Raw genomic sequence first — 21786 nt, 5'->3', positions numbered from 1 at the left:
ACCCTGTCTCCCACCCTGTCTGCCTCCTTCCCTCCCACCCTTTCTCCCTCCTTCCCTCCCACCCTGTCTCCCTCCTTCCCTCCCACCCTGTCTCCCTCCTTCCCTCCCACCCTGTCTCCCTCCTTCCCTCCCACCCTGTCTCCCACCCTGTCTCCCTCCTACCCTCCCACCCTGTCTCCCACCCTGTCTCCCTGCTTCCCTCCCCCCTGTCTCCCTCCCTCCCTGTCTCACCCTGTCTCCCTCCCACCCTGTCTCCCTCCCACCCTGTCTCCCTCCCACCCTGTCTCCCACCCACCCTGTCTCCCTCCCACCCTGTCTCCCACACTGTCTCCCACCCTGTCTCCCTCCTTCCCTCCCACCCTGTCTCCCTCCTTCCCTCCCACCCTGTCTCCCTCCCACCCTGTCTCCCACCCACCCTGTCTCCCTCCCACCCTGTCTCCCTCCCACCCTGTCTCCCACCCTGTCTCCCTCCTTCCCTCCCACCCTGTCTCCCTCCTTCCCTCCCACCCTGTCTCCCTCCTTCCCTCCCACCTTGTCTCCCACCCTGTCTCCCTCCTTCCCTCCCACCCTGTCTCCCTCCTTCCCTCCCACCCTGTCTCCCTCCTTCCCTCCCACCCTGTCTCCCTCCTTCCCTCCCACCCTGTCTCCCTCCTTCCCTCCCACCCTGTCTCCCTCCTTCCCTCCTACCCTGTCTCCCTCCTTCCCTCCCACCCTGTCTCCCTCCCTGTCTCACCCTGTCTCCCTCCCTCCCTGTCTCACCCCCTGTCTCCTTCCCTGTTGCACCCCCTGTCTCCCTCCCTCCCTGTCTCCCTCCCTCCCTGTCTCACCCTCCCTCCCTGTCTCACCCTCCCTCACCCTCCCTCACCCTGTCTCACCCTCCCTCACCCTGTCTCACCCTCCCTCACCCTCCCTGTCTCACCCTCCCTCACCCTGTCTCCCTCCCTCCCTGTCTCCCTCCCTCACCCTCCCTCCCTGTCTCCCTCCCTCGCCCTCCCTCACCCTCTGTCTTATCTTAACTGCCATATACCTACACCGAAGTAACCTACTCTGCTTTCTTCCAGATCTGACTCAAATTTCACGCGGGAGACATCGGAAGACAGGTAAGGAACACCTCCCCTCCAGTATAGTACCTTGAGGGACTGCGGATCAGGTAAGATCCCAGGCGGGATTGCTGCTTTTAGAAATTGTGAAGAGGGGGCACTGGTTAATGGGTTCAGAATCATTCACATCTGGGTTTTTTTTGTTCGATTATTGAGGTGTACACACACACACACACACACACACACACACACACACACACACACACACACACTCTCTCTCTCTCTCTAATGGTAGTAAAGTATAAGTGTACTACAATAAATAAACTGTTATATATATATATATTAAAAAAAAATGTGTCCCGGTTTTTCATTTTCAAAATCTGGTCACCCTAGGTGTAACAGATTTCTCGTCTCCATTTAGAAATGTTTCATGATCTTAGAGTGAAACCTATAACAGCCACATAACATTACAAATATTGTGTGTAAGATCATATTAATATTAAAATAGTATTATTTGTACTTTTAAGTAATTGTGCCATTCAGTAGCCGCATTGCGGCAATGGACAAAGATATTCACTGGGCCATCTGGCAGACAGATACTGAAATTGTAAATAAAATGTAGAAAAAACCCAGCGACCTGCCTGATGTTATTTCGTAGGCTCCCCGCAGCTTCCTGCGGATAGTCCGCTGTAAACAAATTCTTCTTGTAGAAGGAATTGTGCACCTTGCCCCAGTACCAGGAACAATAAGTCCTTCTATATCTATATATATGTATTTATCGCAAAATAAATAATCAGTTAAAGTACAGTCTCATATCACATGATCTATTCACACAGTCTGTAATCTTTCAATGTAAAATGTGTTGGAAAAAAAACTTACATTTATTTATTGAAAGCCAGAAAGGCCTGAATTCCATCTTTTTATTGCTTGGTCCTCACACCACAGGATGGTGCTGGTGTATACGGTAAAAGTTTTTTTTTTTTTTTTTTTTTTTGCTGTAAATATACAATATTTTGTTTGTATTAAATAAAATTAAAGAATGGACAGCTTCATTCACCTCTGTCATTCCCTATTGTCTGTTTCGTTTTTTTTTTGACACAATGACTTTAAATTAGATAGAGTGGTTATTCCCTGATGGCCACGATGGCTTTCGCACACTGCACAGAGATCTTTAATACAAATTTCATGGCACTGGAGATTGACAATTAATGATGCAATTATTTTCATTTTTTAAATCTTCCCAGCTGCAGCTATGCTCTGTCTATTCTTTATGGTCATTTTAAACATGATTATACTATTGGTAATTTTTTGAATCCAAGTAAACATGTCATTAACACTTCAGCACAGAACTTTTGACGGACTGACATCACATCAGTAGACCATTACACTTTGTAGTTTTCTGTGTTTATACAACTTGATCTACAAAAGGTGGTGGGAAAAGTGTTTTACTGGGTTGAAGCAATCGTTAGCAACAGTTTTGCACACCTGCCCAAAATTGTTTTCTGAAGAAAATGTTTATAAACAAAATAAAACTACAATGGTATGCATGGGTACACGAGGGAAATAAATAACCCAATAAAAAGCCAAAAGACATATTATGAAATACCATAAATATTAAATATAAAACCAATTTGATTTATTATACTGACCGTCTGAACACAGATCAAACAATGCAATAAAATACATGTCAATGTCAATAAATAATTTGGACAAGGATATTGGCACATTTGCATAATGTTGCAGGGAATAGAATAAAATATAGCATGCTGTGCTTAAAAGCAACAAAACATGTTTTGTTTAGAAATGCTTAAACGGTAGCATTTTAAAACAAAATGAGGCTTACTTTTGAACTTAATAAGTTAAACATGTTGCTGACTTTAAGTAGAAAAATAGGCATGACCAATATTTCTTCCATTTTGGCAGAGGTATAAAACATCTGATAAAGGAAAAAAAAGTCTTACACTCATCTTCAAGAAGTAGCCAGGACACCATTGTCTACTATCCATATTGCTACTTCTGGTTGAGTCCATCACTGCTTTGCTGATGAATGCCAAAATACAGTATATGAAAACATAAATAAAAACCTCTGATGTAAACATTCAAAGTGAAGAAATACCTTTTTTGATCCTTTTAATTACAATTGTGGAGCTATGTAGATTTTAGTTTACAATAAGATTCATATTGTATGCATTAGAATCATTTGCATCAGCAAAAATGCACGGCTGTTTATTTAATTTTTTCCATAGCAGCATTGTAATACTTATGCTGCAAATGAAAATATCACTTGTAAGCACATTCACATCTTAGGCAGGTCTGCAACCCTGCTTTTCACCATTATCTCCTAGCATACACAGTGCTTCCACTGCAGCAAGGGGCAATGATATGCAAATGAGCACAGTGTCACCTTTTGCTTCAAATTAATTTTTACATGGGCTCCTATAAGCTTTAGCCAGCCACATTACACAGCTTTTCAGCACAGCTTGGGTTGAAGAAGTGCATAGCCAGTAAACCTAATCACAGACAGCTGTTGACCTTTTGGGTCTCATCAGTGTTAAGGCTGGTTATACTGGCTTTACAATTTGAAGTTGGGATAGGTTTCAACCACACCTTAAATAATGTATGGTGGGTAAAATACTTATTCTACAACCCTAGTCCATTTGTGTGACTACTGAGGTAACAGAAGGGAGAAATAACCAGAAGGGAAAAAGAGAAGAACAGGAAACATTTACAGAAGGACACATCGGGCAATAAAGAACATACTGCACAGAAGGCAGGGAGAAAAGGATGTGGTGGGAATAAGGGAGGGACAAAGGGTTTTAGAAAAACAAAGTGGTACATGTGACTTCAGAGTCAGCATAAGCAGCAAAAGTAAACATTTCTGCACTCACTAACTGAAGTCCTGTAATAAAGCTTTTGTAGTTGTCCAGAAAATGGGGTTTAGACCCCTGTGTCGATGCCCTGTCAGTGTAATAACGGGGGCAAATACAATAATAAAGTCCCGCAAATTTATCAGAACGTGCATAGATGAGGCAGGAGAATAACTGCAATAATGCTCATGAGAAGGTCTGACCCTAAATCACTGAATGTACCTCCGTGAGATGTAGGAGAGGATGAAGGAGGGGAGAGAGGGGGGGGGAAGGGGGGAAGAGAAGGGGGGGAGAGAGGGGGGGGATGGGGGGGAGAGAGGAGGGGGGAGAGAGGGGGGAAGGGGGGGAGAGAGGGGGGAAGGGGGGGAGAGAGGGGGGGGGAAGGGGGGGAGAGAGGGGGGGGGAAGGGGGGGAGAGAGGGGGGGGAAGGGGGGAAGAGATGGGGGGGAGAGAGGGGGGGATGGGGGGGAGAGAGGAGGGGGGAGAGAGGGGGGGAAGGAGGGGAGAGAGGGGGGGGGAAGGGGGGAAGAGATGGGGGGGAGAGAGGGGGGGATGGGGGGGAGAGAGGAGGGGGGGGAAGGGGGGGAGAGAGGAGGGGGGAGAGAGGGGGGGGGAAGGGGGGGAGAGAGGAGGGGGGAGAGAGGGGGGGGGGAAGGGGGGAAGAGAGGAGGGGGGGGGAGAGAGGAGGGAGGGGGAGGAAAACCTCCAGCACGAGCCCCATGAAGAGCTAATGTACGCAGGAAGAAACCAACCCTCCAGCTACCCAACAATCCAAAGCAGCCTACAAGTATATGGACACCAGAACCAGGTAAATAATGAACTCACGTTATTCAGCCTCGGCAGTCCCTGGGCGCTGAAGCAGGTGTAGTTGTGATGCTTGCTTAATCAAGTGTAGGTATCCCGCATCTTCTGACAGGTCATATAGGTAAACCAGGAGTCTCTGCGGCACCCACACAAAACAAACTGTGGTTAAGTGGGCATTATGCTGTGTTTATAGGGTGTCCTTTAGCATACTATGAATAGGTATAAAGAAAACTGAATATATAATACATCACCAGCTCAATACTCAATGCCACCAATTAGTTAATATCAGTGCCGTCTTAACGCATGGGCATGCTGGGCAGTTGCCCGGGGGCCCCACGAGCATAGGGGCCCCATGCTAATCTATGCACAGACCAGAATTTAACACAAATTTTCCGAACACCCGCCTCAACATTCAAATCTCCCGCTAACTCGGTAGGAGAAAAATGACGACTTTTAGTGGAGAGTTGGCATGGCCCAGTGCACTGCTTTGCCCAGGGGCCTATAATGCTGTTAAGATGGCCCTGGTTAATATATGACCTCCCATCCCATCCCCCGGGTCCTAACCACCCTACCTGGGGTACCTACTCCCACAACTCCCACCTCTCCCCTCAACACAACTAATAACCCCCATCTACAGTATAAGAATGACTGACAACCCTATTACCCAGGGAAATAGTCCAAAAGAGATTGAAGTGGCACATACCTACTCATAGTCACGTGTTCCAAATGTGGTTCCTTGTAGATAAGTGTATGGATGAAGGAGCAACACTTATTCTATGCAAAAAAGAGAATCTGTATTTGTTCCATGACAATAGTACGAGCAGGTAAATGTAAAGTTTGAGGGTCACAGTCCCTTCATCAGACATGCCCATGAAGGCTGTGACTCTGAACAGTTACCTTTACTGGCATGATGGGGGCAATCACCCATCACTATAAACAGGAAGAAGGGTGAGGGGGTACCAGTACAGAGCACAGTAATGAAAGGGAGAAAGATAAAAGATCCATAGTAGAATAAGCAAACTCCTAATGAGTTGGGGGTTACAGCACAATGATCAATCTCATATGGTTATTAGGTAATCTTCCCAATTTTCCCGTTATACTAAAACCCATTGTTCCAAACTGGCCATATTCTACTACCAACTCAAGTTAGAAGAACTAGCAATTTACAGAATGTGTAGAACAATCACGAAGGACATCTCACCCGATAACCTTTCCGGGATCAGTAACATATGTTTAGCACCCTTGCTATAAAGTAGAAGTCCGTGCATGTAAGCCCTGGCAGTTGCAGGCAGTGTAGGGGTTAAATCCTCATCAGGCCTCAGTTGAATAGTATCTATTATGTTTCTCTTTAAAGGTTAGAGTTAGCGTGACTTAGTTCTAGAACCTGCCAGATAAGTCACATGTATATGGTGTTACTCTTCTGCAACTATTATATCTACTGTATTCTGCCCAGTTACTGGGGTAGATTATTGATCCTGCCCACTGGGTATAAAAGTTGGGGATCCACCATTTTGTAGTCAGGCCAGACCCCAGGGAGGATCCCCATAACATCAGGGAAGACCCAATTTACCATCAGGAGATCCAGTTACATCCAAAAGGACTTCAGGGAGGTCTCCAGGTTCTTCTAACCTGTAAAGGACATCTTTTATTTCTTTTTTATCATAGGGATAGTATCCCAGGATTAGGGGTTCCTAGGGAAAGGGAACTAAAGTAATTACACTACATGAGTGAGTAGTCTCCATCACAGGACTAGGGAGAGGCATGAATGTGCTGCTGACATTTCCTGGACTATAGAATAGTGGGTCTGTGCCAGGCAGGGCAAATGGCTCTTTACAGACATGAGCCACTACGTGACTCATGGTGCTAGGAGCTAAAGGTACCTTTCTAATATGATAAAACCTATCCTGTTGTTAAGAGTTAATAAAACAGTTGAAAAGTTCCTGGTCCCCTCTTTTATTTCTCATACAAGCTGGAACGGATCTACGTCATCTACCCTGAGATGCAACCAGGTATGACTGAGCACCTACAGTACACATTTATTCAAAATCTGCTTTCAAGTGACAGAGACTTTTTAATACCCTCCATTTTCAGAGTTCAACCTGTCTCTCTTGCCTGGGGGGTTGGGGGGGGGAGGGAGGGGTGTGTGATAGGGGTGTTGCATATGCATTATACTGTATGTATTATTTGTAATATATATATATTATAATCCATCGCTATAATTAATCACTGGTTTTGGCGAATGTCCATACACTGCACAAGTGCTTTGAACAGGTTACATTTTGGTAACGAAGTTAAACAGCAGACATGAAACGAGTGTGCTCACATCACCTGACTGTGATTTTAGCAATCTGTTTATGTAGATATTTTAATGTTACCCACAGGCTGTCAAAATGCACTGCTGAAATGCGGGGCATGTATCTTGGGAAGTAGGGGGTCCTCGAGGCTGAAATCAATGCGGTTCACCTCAGAAGACCCCCTACTCCCGCACAATAGTATCAAAACCCAAATACATATTCTTTTTAATTAATTACCGGCGCCGGTATCCCGGCGGCCTTGTATAAATTCTCCCGCGTCACGTGACACAGGAGAATTTAAACATTGCTTGGATACCGGCACCAGGGCCTGTATCTCGGGAAGCAGGGGGTCCCCGAGGCTGAAATCAAAGCAGTGCAGCTTAGGAGACCCCCTGCTCACATTCACTATAAGTCAAAAGGCAATGAAGGGGTTAAGGCACAATAGCAGGATTATTGGGGGCAGAGGGGGTGAGTGAAGGGGGTACTTGCAGGGTGGGTGTTAGGCCTACCAGGAAGTTTGCGGGAGGCGTTAACCCCTTCATTACCATAGCGGTAGTAACCACTATGGTAATGAAGGGGTTAACCCTCCCATGATCCACCTGGCAGGCCTAACCACCCAAGTACCCCCTTCAACAATCCACCTGCCCCAATAAACATTATAATACCTACTACCCACCAATACACAACCCACCCCTTGTACTCCCCAACAACCTCCCCCCCACGCGACAAATACAGTACAGTAATGGGCAAAACTACTATTATCCAGATATGGATAATAGTGCATTTGCCCATTTAAAATAAAACCAGCCAGCATAAAGTGAATACAATTTGCACTTACCCATTGCCAGGAAGAAGGGCATCCTCATCCTCATCACCGTCCATGTCCTATGTTGGCAGCAACAGTACAAACAAAAATATAATCTGATGGCCCCTAACCCCTTAATCACCGTAGTGACTAGTAACCGCTATAGTAATTAAGGGGTTAACCCACCCGCCCCTGCTACCAACCTGGGAGGCCTAACCACCTTCCAAGGGGCAACTACCCCAACCCTCCACACCTGTTACACATTGATTGGCACAGTGGTACATCCTGCCCATATAATATGGGCATAATTTACCACTATGACAGTCAATGGTCAACCTAAAAAAATACCAGAATTATTTGTAATTATTGTTTATTTTTGGTGTTTTGATTTTTAATTCTTGTATTTTTTTGCTGTTTGATTTTTTTTGTGTTTTGATTTTTAATTATGGTTTCTTTTGTGTTTTCTATTTTTTATCTCTGTTTTTTTTTGGTGTTTGCTTTTCAATTGTGGTTTATTTTTGGTGTGTTTCTTTTAGTGATTGTTTTGTTTTTAGGTTTAGGTTTTTTTTTTTGCGTCTGGTGAAGCCATGGTGAAGGGTGATAGATTCTGTACCGACACATAGGTTCGACGAGGAATGGCTGATGTCCAATCACGTAATTCTGGTATTATTTTATACCCTCTTTGGACGTCCTCCTCGGGGGTGCTCTCCAAGGAGAAAATATGTTCTTTTTCATCTCGATCAGTAAATGAACACCAAGCGGACATCCGCTGCATTCCTCGTGGCGGGATTTCAGTAATCTCGGCTCGTCCGCAGAATAACAGTCCATAGCTATCGGGGGTAAGTAGCATAGAGTCCCTTCCCACCTGGATGAGTTGTAGCTGAAGGCTGGACATAGGCAGTTCGTTGGTCTCTTGTAGGTAGGCTCGAATGACGGCACGCACAATGTCTGCGTTAGTCCCTAGAATAATTGGGTATTTGGGTAGATCCTGGGGTTCCGGACACACTAAGGCTTCCAATTCCATGGGGTGGGATTTCCCAGTGTTGAGCTGTTGAATCTCTAGTGACACCGTTACGATATCATCGATAGGGTAATCTTCACTGCTCAAGCCCCTCACTTTCATATGTTCTGCAGACTTCCGCGGCCTCTTCTGAAGATGCTGATCATTGAATCCTTGGTATATGATGGTCACTTGGGACCCTGTGTCCAGCAACGCCGAGGAATAAATACCATCCACTAGCACACATATGAGGGCTACAGTTCCCACTCGTGTATTCCCGTCAGGGATGGGATTATCCTCACCGGCAGTAGTTCTGACTGGCTCATTGGTCAATAGGGGTTCTTGTGGCTCAGGGGGCTCGAGATCTATCCCTCTGCTGTGTAAACCCCACAAACCATAGAACTAGGAGGGAACTTCTTGGGGGACGGGCTCTGGTCACGGCGTTCTCCCATACGGCAGTCATAGGATAGGTGCCCTTTTCTTCCACAGTTATAGCAGGCCATGTCACGTGACTGTGTACGACGGTTGTAGGGAGGGGAGGTCCTCCTGGAGTACTTCGGACGATCCGACACTGTTTTGTCCGGAGTTTCCTCTTTCTTTTCGCTAGTTCCCTTGCTATTGGGGTAGAAGATCCTTTAGATTTCAGGGGAGAATAGAGCAATAGATAAGTCTCGTGTTCCTTAACTTGTTGCAATAAACCAGTGAATGTAGGTTGGCTCCCTCGGGTAAGGTGGTCACGAATCATGTTGGCAATGGGGTGATTTGGGCTGTAACCCCGCAAATATTGCTTACGAAGGTACTCATCCATTTGGGAGGCTAAGACAAATTTGCGGTGAAGCAGGGGTCCTAACGCTATCTGCACACGATGGATAAAAGCCGACAAATCTTCCCCTTCCTTTTGGGTGACAGCATAGTACTTGGCCCACAGGGCTCCGTCGTCTTCTGGCACTCCATAGGCCTCCGTCAGAAACTCCACTATCATCCGGGAGGTTAAGTCAGGGTGTTGCTCCCGATGGATACTGACCAGAGTAGAAGCAGGTGTTTCAAGCACTCCATGATGCGCTGACGTTTTACAGCATCTGTACATGACCATTCCTCCATTACGCCCCGGGTGTGTTCTTTCCAGGGTTCTATCCCATCCTCTCCCATAGGGGTGGGGAGGGTTCCAGAGAAGACCTTCAATTTCCTATCATTTTGAGATTGAGAGGCCAGGGTTAACTCCTCGACTAAGGGCGGTAAACTTGGCGGGGAAGCCAGCTGGCTTATCTTTTCCATAAGCTTTTGTAGCATATCTCTACACAGTTCTGCTTCCTCTGACACACTGGAACCAGGACAACTGAGTTCTGACCAGCAGCTACCTACTTCACTTTCCGGGAAGGTAACAGATACCGGCGTATGACATCCCTCCTCGTGCACTTCGGTTTGAATCTCCCTTAACGGGTAGATGAACGGACTTCCGCCTGGTGGGGAATTAGGGAGCTGCAAATACTGTGGGGCGGGTGGCTCCATGACAGCTAGGTCTCTGCAACAGTCAACTAGCAGGATATTCCACTTAGAGTCTTTGTCTATTTGAACATCCACCAGACGGGCTTTAGAAAATCCCAATATTTGCCTTAATGCAGTTTGCAACGTATCTAAAGGTAAAGCCATAGGTACTTGACTTACGGCGACCACTCGGTGTGCGGGAGAGTCATTTTCCACAGATATTTGTATGAAATTTAATTTTTGGTCACCCCAGGTCTTAATCTCAGCTGTGCCTCCAAATGTAGCCCTGTTTCCTTCTGAATACAGTACAACTACCAATGCTGTATAACCTGCTGGCTCACAGGGCCTAAGCCTCTGCCACGGAGAGCCTGGGGCAATATATGTATTTAGAGTACCTCTTATCAGATGCAGCGCCTCCACCTGCAATGGCTCCCAGCAGAGCGGGAGATGTTCCTCGCAGGACAATAATACAATACTACACACACAGCATGTAAAAGAAACAGTAGCTTTACTAGCAGCAACCATAACCATGCATTGTATATCCCTATTGGTGTTATTCTTCAATGAGAAACTATACTACCACGTCTCACAGGATGCGACCCTTCACCGTGTTCCCACACCATGTCCAATACCCCAAAGTGAGTGTATGTGTGTGACTGCGCAGCCACTAGTATGAATAATATTATAGTTGGTGCACTTAATGGATGTTACCTGCTGAGCGCTCCTGCACTCGGTCCCGCAAACAGACTTCACAAATGATCCGACGACGCAGAGCTGCTTGTGATACCTTCCAGGGCGATCCCACCCGGATGGCTGATGATATGCCTGAAGAGGTCTGGTCCCAAACCTCTGGGATGGTGCTGTGACAGTCTCTGTGTCTTTCGCAGCTTCACTCACTAATGTGACAGGTTCCTATTCTAGGGCCTGTCCCTACATTAACTCTGACTGACTGTCACTCAGGGCCTATCTGGGCCCAGGGGTATACGGGCCTAGTGTAGAGGCTACTTGCCTCTCTACACGCTGAGCTCCTTCCTCGTCCCCCCTCCCGATCTTCTCTGCCTGCGTGCTCCCCTGCGCAACCTCCTAACTCATCATGCAGAGTCTCCTATCGCCCTATTGGCTCCCTGGCTTCACCTGGTCTGGCTGAGGCTCATGGGACTTGTAGTCTCCGGGCCTAGGCCCCTTCCGATTGTCCCGTGCTTCGCGCGCTGCCGCACCCACTCTCTGCTCATGCGCGACCTCTTATCTGACGCCGTCGCCTCCGAGACCCTCTGCGCATGCGCAAGTACCAATGGCGGCACACTGGACACTCAGGCCGCCGCAGAGCCTCCGGTGTACTGAAACACTCCCTGCACACTCTGCAACCTTCCCTTATTCTTCCATTGCAGCGGAGATAAGGGTAAGCATGGGGGACCTGGCTACATTTAGATTATAGGAATAGCAACAGAGAAGGGGTCTTATAGTGTGTGTGTGTTTATGTAGTTCTCATAAGTGTGTAACTTTGTGTTAGATGTGCGGTCACCTTTCTTATTTTCTTTGTGAGGGAAAGTGTCCCCAGTTAGAGAAAGCCTCTAATATCTCATGAAGAAGCCATAGCTGCTATCTATTTCTAAAGGAGGATGTGTGTGACAGTTCACAGCAAGGTATCCCTAAACCAGGGTTCCCAGGAACCGTCACAACTAAGGTTGTTCTAACGCCAACCCTAAAGTATATGCACACCAGGTTGCTAAGGAAGACTACTAGGATGTGTCAGGATGATGGGAACCTGGAATGAAGTACACCCCTAAGCTGAGTCTACGACAGTACCTGGGAATAACTCCAGATCACTGAAATTATAGAAAAGCTGTTCCTCTTAACCATGGGAAGAGGAAGGTAATCACAAGCCGTGTGTTCCTCACTGAGGCGCTGTGTGGAGCCCCAGGGAAGATTGTATGACTGTATCCAAATAAACTAGTCCTGTTTGTGAATAAATTTCCTGGCACCCTTTCTTACTACCCTGAAGAACTTACATCACTAGTCAGCTGAACACCAGCACCCTGGGAGAAAGGTACAAGAGTCTGCACAAATTTACAACACTACTGGGCTGGGCAAGGAGGGGTTACATAAGACAGGAATATGATGGAGAAAATGTATCTTGGTGGTCTTCATTGTTTCAAATGGGACCATAGAAAGAACTTGGAGCTAGATTTTTACATTTTAGAATACACCCAATTTTATTATTATTCATACTTATGTTATTAATGTTTTTCATATTACTTTATTTGTGCTGAAAAGCTGTGTAATGCGGCAGGCATATGCTTATAGGGGTTCATGTAAAAATGGATTTGAAGCAAAAGGTGACACTTTATGCTCCTTTTCATGTCATTTCCCAGAATCCCTTGCTGCAGTGGAAGCACTGTATGCTGGGAGATACTGGGGAAAAGCAGGCTTGAAGACTTGTCTAAGACATGTGAATGTGATAACAAGTGATATTTTCATTTGCTGTATGCTACTGTATACGGTGGAGGGTTGTTGTCACTTTTTTTACCCACTATAACTTCCTTAAGATGTATAACTAGCCTCACACTGATGAGACTTGAAAGGTTGAAACAGTTATCTGTGAGTAAGTTTACTGGCTATGCACTTTTACACAGGCTGTGCTGAAAAGCTGTGTAATACAGCAGGCATAAACTTATAGGGGTCTGTGTCAAAATGGATTTGAAGCAAAAGGTGGCACAGTATGACCACGGCAAAAGGTATGACACGGCATGACATTTCTCATAATACCTTGTTAAAGTGGAAGTACTGTATGCTAGGAGAGAATGGTGAAAAGAATAGTTGCAGACCTGTCAAAAACATGTGAATGTGCTCACAAGTGAAGTTTTCATTTGCTTTATTTGTATTGTAATTGAAGTCATTTATAGGGACTAACAGAAGTTTGATTTCTGAAGCACGAGTCTCAGAAACATATTTTGCTAAGACTCTGCTAAGAGTGCCATAGGCACTTAGGGGGTTTGCAGAAATGTCTCATGAATCCATTTTGTCTATATGGGAGAAGGATTTTGGTAATCCGCATGTCTATTAAGACAGCTCTTCCTCCATTAGGCTGCGTCCATGGTTAGTGATGCCGGGCGGAGGCGCTCTGAGGCTGAGGGAAAGCGGGTGCTTTCCCTGGCCTTAGACCACGCGCCGTCCGGGGGCGTGTCGGTGGCGTGTCAGGGGGGCAGGCCAGTGACATCACGGAGCTGGTTAGCCCTCATTGGGCGAACCGCTCACGTGACCGGCCCTGCGCTCCCATGAGCGCGAAAATTTTAAATTTTGCTAAGACTGCTAAAGACGCTCTCATTGCGGCTGCAGGGGCTCAGTGCCGAGCGTAAGCACGCCTCAGCACGGGTCAGCGCTCATGTCCAAGGCCCTAGAGTGGTTATGAGAGATTTTTGTAGGTACAGCAGTGTTAGGACCTACAGATGGGCTATACCGTGAAGTGGTTGTACAGTAGGCTTAAAATACTTTGGCCAAAGATTACATTTACATTCATGAACACTGTTTGTAGTTTAATGAAAAGTTCAGTCCGCGCTCTGGCTCTTTAAACTTGGAGTGTTGGTCCCTCTCAGTTCTCTTGCTGCTTCTGTGTTTATGAGGTGTCTCCCCCACCTCCAAATGTGGTCTCCACCGGAACCCCGATGGTCATACCAATATCAGCAAAACAAGAAAAAATACAAAAGCGCACCAAGATGAGAGATAGATATTGTATTAGCAACAAATAATAAAATTAGTAACTTACATATAAAATGTCTTTAATAATCCCCGATTCTGGTGTCTATCACAGGAGTAGGGCATCACATAGGAAGTATGAAGGGTAATCTCAGTTCTGAGAGATCAGACCCGCGCGCTGGGGCTGTCTCTGTTCACTCTCCTGTCCTCCACACGTGAGATTGGGTGGTACACTCCTTCTGGTCACTCTGAGTGGTCTTGATGCTGTGACCTGCTGGTAAACAGGAGGGCTGAGTGCTCCACGGTGTTGTGGGGAGAGCCCAGGACAGGGACAGGAGGTGTGGTGTGGGACAGGTTACCTTGTTCTGTTAGGGTGCACAGCGCCTCCAGCCAGCAGGGATCCCCTGGGGTCTCCAGATGAGAGACCCCCCACTGACACTCCATTCTCCATACACAGGAACAGGGACACATACAGCAGCTTCTTTTCTGTGGATCTTTATTCAGCATAGATGTGCAGACAGCATAGAGCAGACAGAATAGTGTAATCTCTGCCTCTCTGCTCAAGGCAGCTTAAATCCCCCCCCTCCTTGCCCAGGTGGGCAATAGGGGAAGACCTCTTCTTGGCTTCTTATCTCTCTCTGCTCTTTCTCTAGACTAACTCACACTCACTTTGGGAATTTGTCTCAATTTGAATATCCTCAGGGAGTGTCTCTAGCTTTGAATCATTACAACTCAAAGCTGGATACCCATTGGTTCACACACATCAGGGGGTGTTCCAACCCATATCCACCCTTTGGATTAACACATTCAAATGTTGCTTAGGCCTGCCCCTGAATATTGCTACATACTCAGAGCTGAAATGCAAAACAGGCCAACTGAAGGAATGAACCTTTCGACTGCCTGTTCTAACAGGACTGACAGAGGAAAGGCCCAGAATTAGCAATAGCTGCTGAAGGCCAGGCTATATACTCTCTCTGGTAAAACTCCAAATGTCCCGGCTTGGACTTACAGCAGGTATAACCTCTAGCATACTGTGCAACACCTGTAAATTCACAAAAGCTGAAATGCATTAACTCCTATACATTCCAGCATAACATAACGGCATACACTGCATTACACAGATACATTGTAATACAGGACTGAAGAGAACCATTTCTACTACTACAGCAGTAATAGAATACATCAATAATAATGAGCAGGATCAGGCTTCCTGATCATTCTCCCAGTATCATTAGGTAGATATGGGAACTCATAGCCCATCTTTTTGAACCTATGAACTATTACTCGGGCTGCTCTACTAAATTTCACCAAGCTTCTGTCAGTAGCAGTACCCAGCAGCACCCAGAATATAGGACCTTCCCATACAGGGGTTCCTTCTGCCTCCTCTTTGACAGGAGACAAAACATTTTCAGATTGCATTGAACTCATCCCCTCATCATCACAATCCCCCCAATACATAGACCCTTCCAATTGCATATCAGTCATAACATCAGATTGTCCAAATGAAGCCAAGGGACTTCCAGGGGAAGGGGGTCTGGGGGTCAAGGGTTGTACCTTGGGACTGGTGATGGAAAGGAAAGTGGGGCAGAAGGGGCAGATGACTCAGGGACTGGGGCCTCCAGTGACAAGGGGCCAGCACCAAAGTCTATAGGGGGCATGTTCCGGGAACTCTCCCCGGGAGGAGCAATGGCACAGTCCTGGGTCATGTTCATTTTGCCCCTCCCTCTGCTCTCATGGCAGCGGGCTTCAGCCAACACCTGGGCCTGAAGGGCCTCCCGGGACTTCTTCCACTCCCTGCATGTCAGGAGGAAAGGATCAACCGGAAGCGTAGTACTCACCGGAGCGGCCTGGATCTCTCTGGAGCTCACCTGGCCGGGCGACTCAGCGTCCAACTTAGCTCCCAGTGGTGGAGTAGCAACGGTAGTCATCAGGGGTGGTGCTGGCCGGCACTTCTCCTGCTGACGCCGCAGATACAGCTCCGCAGCTTTCTGGACTTGATCCCAGCAGGGATCTGTAGATAGAACAAGCAGCTCACCGCCATCTGTAGCAGCAGGGCGGATCCCAGCAGCATCGGGTACGTTGGAGGCATCGGCCGATACCTCTGTGGTGTAGCCCCCATGCTGGCAGCGTAGGTCAGATGGAAGGCACCAGAAACAGTAACTGGAACTGACAGCTCCACAGCATACTCGGGTACGGTGGAGGTAATAGTAGAGACCTTAGTGATGTCATCAGCCTCTGTGCTGCTGACAGGCTTCTCAGCACACATGCCCATTCTCTCATAGTGGAGCAAGCAAGTTAGCCTGGCAGACACGACCACCAGTGTTTGAAGTGGAAGTGCATCTGGCCCCTCACTTCCTGTAGCTCCATGGAACACACTTAGCTCCTCCCCCTGGTAGATAGGATAGTCCAATCAGGAGCAAGCAAAGGGGGAGGGGTTTGAACAGTTCCCGCATTTTCTTGCAAGATGAAGAGCAGCACAAGCTTGCAAAATGCAGAAATCCTTGCAGAACAGCACATGGCTTCCCTGGTAAGGCAGGAAGCACCATTTTGAGCACAAAGAGAGTCCATGCGGCCCCCAGTGAGCTGGAGCCGCCATTTTGAGAGCACAAAAATACATGGCATCCCTGTAGGAGCAGGCAACACCAGATGGAGATAATACATAGTCCAGCACAGTGTGGTCTCTGTTTGCATTCAGGAGCCACAAATACATATCTGTCCCTGTAGTCTGTGAGTGTCACGCACCCGGGGGTAGCATCAGGGAATGCCTCGCACAGGGACCGCAGTAACTTTTACTGCAGGGTGCACAGGGACCTACAGACATTTCCCATGTAGCCCCTGCCCCCTTACCTCTCGCTTCATTGTGGGTACAGAAGGGTCATCACTCTTCCCTGGTATCACCTCAGGTCAGCCGCCCCCAACTGCAGTGCCATTAAGGGACCGTCAGCTCCCGGGTGAAGCATCAGGGACCTGTCTCCCTTTACTTCTTAGATGGGGTGCACAGGGGGCATAGGCGTAATCCCAGTGTTCCCTGTCCCCCTCACTCTCCGTGGTGGGATACAGTAGGGTGTCCACTCTTCCCTGGAGGCGCCTCAGGGAAGTCGCCCATGCTGCAGTGCCATTAATAGGCAGCCAGCTCCCTGGTGAAGGTCTCAGGAACCGGTACCTATTTTCTTCTTGGTAACACATTGCCACAGAGTACTTGTCAATGTTAAATCTTAAGTCTATTTCAGATGTCTATGACATCACACAGCTTCTGTGGTGCAGATGTAGAACTCTTAACCAACATATAAAAGGGTCCTGGTTTCGATTCCTGTGTGATAGAGTATATTATAATTATTATTTTAATTATATTGTATAATTTATAAATAATATATAATTATTATTATTTATTATTCTTTATTAAGTAATAATTATTTATTAATAATGTATTAAGTATTAATAATAATTATATATTAGTAATTATGTATTAATAATTATGAATTAATAATTATGTATTAAGTATTAGTAATAATTCTATATTAATAATTATTTATTATAATAATTATTAATTAGTAATTAGTAATTAAAACCAGAGACATAACATAAAACACAGACAAAGCTCAGTGCACATCCAGAAAAACTTATATACGGTACAGTGCCTAAATATACATGTATAAATAACTAATAAATAAAATGGTCTTTTAGTTTAACATTTTGGCCAAATTGTTGTAAGCCCTTGAGCCAAACTTCACGGCAGACCACGTTCAAGGGTCCCTACACTAATATAAATTCTTAATAACCTGTGCATTGCCAGGAAGAATGATTTATAATAAATCTGTCAATATGAGTTGCAAAAGTTCTAAGTCTGATTGAAGCTTTTATTAACCTGTACATTACCAGGAAAAGCACTCTGTAATAGATTTGTCACAATCACACTGCATGCAGGCAAGTTCCCCTGATAGTTGGAGATGCCATGGAGTGAGCTTATAACCATTTAAATGTGGGAGGGAGTGAGCTTCAATTGGATAGGAGGTTGCCACCCTCCAAAACAGCCAAGACTAGCTGCACAAGAATTATAAAACATACAGAACACCTACAAGCTCAAATTGAACCCCCAAAATACCCACAACATATATATAAGCATATAAGTTTCACAGAGGAGTGCTACTGAGCATGGCAATTTATATTTAAAACCAGAGACATAACATAAAACACAGACAAAGCTCAGTGCACATCCAGAAAAACTTATATACGGTACAGTGCCTAAATATACATGTATAAATAACTAATAAATAAAATGGTCTTTTAGTTTAACATTTTGGCCAAATTGTTGTAAGCCCTTGAGCCAAACTTCACGGCAGACCACGTTCAAGGGTCCCTACACTAATATAAATTCTTAATAACCTGTGCATTATAAATCATTCTTCCTGGCAATGCACAGGTTATTAAGAATTTATATTAGTGTAGGGACCCTTGAACGTGGTCTGCCGTGAAGTTTGGCTCAAGGGCTTACAACAATTTGGCCAAAATGTTAAACTAAAAGACCATTTTATTTATTAGTTATTTATACATGTATATTTAGGCACTGTACCGTATATAAGTTTTTCTGGATGTGCACTGAGCTTTGTCTGTGTTTTATGTTATGTCTCTGGTTTTAAATATAAATTGCCATGCTCAGTAGCACTCCTCTGTGAAACTTATATGCTTATATATATGTTGTGGGTATTTTGGGGGTTCAATTTGAGCTTGTAGGTGTTCTGTATGTTTTATAATTAGTAATTAGTAATACTATTATTATTAATTATATTATGATTAATAAGTATGATTATTAATTATCATTAACAATTAATAATATTACTAATTAATACTTAATCATTATTAATACCTAATTAGTAATAATAATTATTATTAATGCTTAATTATTAATAACAATTATTAATACTTACTAATTATGAATAATTGTTAAGTATTAATAAGTTTTATTAATAATTAAGTATTAATAATTAATATTAAGTATTAATTAGTAATAACTATTAATTAGTTAATTCATTGTTAATAATAATTAATAATCATACTTATTAATACATAATTAATCATAAATAATTATTACTAACAGATTAGTAATAAAGAATTATTAATAAAGAATTATTATTAATACATCATTATTAATTAATAAATAATTATTACTTAATATAGAATAATAAATAATTATATATTTATAAATTATACAATATACAATATAATTAAAATAATAATTATAACATACTATATCACACAGGAATTGAACCATGGACCCTTTCATATGTTGGTTAAGAGTTCTACCTCTGCACCACATAAGCTGTGTGATGTCATAGACATCTAGAAATAGACTTAAGATTTAACATTGACATGTACCCTGTGGCAATGTGTTGTAGAGGATAAATATATTTATAGGTTATGTCTTGTCACACCAGGCCTATGGTGTAGAGGTATGAGGCAAGGCATTGGTATCAGAATGTCTTGAGTTCAATCCCTGCATGTGTTTTGTACAAAATGTATTAATGTTTAATTGTGTGTCTATGTCTGGTAGTCAATAAAGCATTGAATTGAATGTTTGGGGAAAAAAATGATGGCACGTGACGGGCAAGAGAGATGAGCACGTGGACAGCAAGAAGAGGAGAGAGATGACAGCAGGAAGAGGAGAGAGATGAGCACGTGGACAGGACAGCTGGAAGATGAGAGTGTAATGTGGCAAAATGGAGGATTTGAGATGCAGGTAAGGTGGCAAAATGGAGGTTTTCAATTCGGGAGCCATGCTCAGACCATGTTATAAGTGAATTCGCGTTGTAGTGGATCATGCTATAACGTGGTTGAGACACACACACACACACGTACGTACACACGTTAATCCTCCCTGGAGTTGTCAAGAACACCTGAAATCTAATTAATCAGCCTGGGCTGAACTCCTGAAAAACAAGGAAGCAGCAAGGCACAGAGAGACAGTTTTTCCCCAGAGAAGGGGGGGGGGGGAACAGAGGAGCTCCCCAGCTAACGAAGGCTGGCTAAAGAAGCATGAGAGACACTGCAGAGAGAGCTTGTGGAAGCAGTGACGGCTGGTTACAGAGGAACACAGGAGTTTCCCTGAGCTCCCGTGGGGTTGAATCCCAAAGAGAAGAAGGAAGGACGATAGCCTGTGCTGAAGCAGGAACATCGCCAGATGGACTAAGATAAGCAAGACTCTTTCTATTGTTTACAAAGACTGTGCTGTTACTGTATTGCTTATGCCAGGGCATGTTTTGGGCTGACAACCGGCTTAGCTGGCGGCCCTGTTAGTAAGGGCCTGAGAAGTTAGTTAGTTCCCTGAATAGGGATACGATTTTATTTGGTTTTCTTAAAGGGACGGTGGGCCTATTCGTATTGTTTATCCCTGTAAATAAACCCCAAGTATAGAGAAATACAGCGTTTCCTGCCTCCTTTGGGATAAAAGAGACTGCAATGTGGTGTCGGCATCACAACACCTACTTGACTCTTACGTTCTGCTCAAGGATGTCTTCTGTTGATCCCTTTGTATCTAAAGCCCTCTCCCACTTGAAAACATTCTCCCTCACTTTCCCACACCTCTGAAATACCTGTCTTTCTGTCTCTGTCTCTCTGTCTCTCTCTCTCCATCTTATATGCACCCTGCAGATGCACTTACCAGAATACTCTCATTCTGTCTCTTTGAGTTCTCCCCACTTACCACTTAAATTCTAAGCTCTTCGCGGCAGGGACTAATTTCCCTATTGTTTTATGTTTGAAGCGTTTATTCCCATTTTGTGTTATAATATTATGTCACGTGTATTACTGATGTAAAGCGCTATGTACCTAGATGGCACAATATAAATAAAGAAATATATATTATATATATATATATATATATATATATATATATATATATATATATATATATATATATATATTCACAATATTGAGTGTTCCCTGCTGAAGCACTATTGGTACACTTTATTAAAGTTTCTTGGCTAGCACAGAGGTTTAGATTTATGTTCTGCGGTTACACAAAATGCATACCAAGCATGGATAAAGTTAGCTTAGTATAAATGTCTTGTATTGCCTTTTGAATTTCTGCGCGAGACTAGCTGATTAATATGTTTCAATTTTATTTTATAAATTGAAAAACTGACTACAAAGAAATATGGTATAAATTTTTTTTATGTGTGCACCAGACTGAATCTTTTTATTAATTGTAATGCAGACACAAGAGAAAACATTAGTTTCCAAAATCCAAACGTGAAATTGTGTTTATTATAAACAAATAAATTGTGTGTTATCAAACAAGTAAGGAGATTTCAATTCCCCCATCACATATTACAAACCTTTCTTTGTAGACTATGTTTTTCAACAGTATAAACAGTTGTGTGGAAAAATTGCAGTTTATGTGTTTAAAGAAAATCTGTTATCTTCATATGATGCCGTGATTTTTGTGTTATTGTCAGCACCATACTTTCCTTTCTCCCCTGTGTTTAATTTCATACCTGGTCCCCTTTTTAGTTTTTATATAACCCATAGAGGGGTTTATACTAAGCAGTGCACTGCCATAAGACCATTCCAGTACCAGAAGACATATTGGGGACTATTCAGTTGCATAGGCTATAAGGTGTCTTCAGAATATTGCTCAGATTCGAATATTAATTTCAAACTTCCATTGAAGTTCGCACAGTTTGAATTTTGAACCCATGAACCTGCCCATTCTAAATATTTATTGCTCTTTGTAATTGAAGTAAAGTGCAGGTTGTGATTAAAGATGGGCAAACTAGTCCAAATCTGTTTCCCGGATTTTTCC

The 21786-nt window shown here is 44.3% G+C and overlaps 1 long non-coding RNA gene across 1 annotated transcript in view; it reads right to left on the bottom strand.

Annotated features, from left to right (window-relative positions):
• Positions 1 to 4732: 4732 nt before the first annotated feature.
• Positions 4733 to 21786, bottom strand: part of LOC142491080 (uncharacterized) — a 30701-nt gene continuing 13647 nt past the window's right edge. The window contains exons 2-3 of the long non-coding RNA XR_012800269.1: positions 5415 to 5485; positions 4733 to 4847 (exon numbers count right to left, since the gene is read on the bottom strand). This is a non-coding gene — a long non-coding RNA (uncharacterized LOC142491080). The remainder of the gene's footprint in view (positions 4848 to 5414; positions 5486 to 21786) is intronic.

This window comes from Ascaphus truei, chromosome 3, assembly GCF_040206685.1.
Source record: "Ascaphus truei isolate aAscTru1 chromosome 3, aAscTru1.hap1, whole genome shotgun sequence".
NCBI classification, from domain to species: domain Eukaryota; kingdom Metazoa; phylum Chordata; class Amphibia; order Anura; family Ascaphidae; genus Ascaphus; species Ascaphus truei.
Note: the sequence above shows the minus strand (reverse complement) of the source record. Positions and strands in the feature narration are given on the sequence as shown.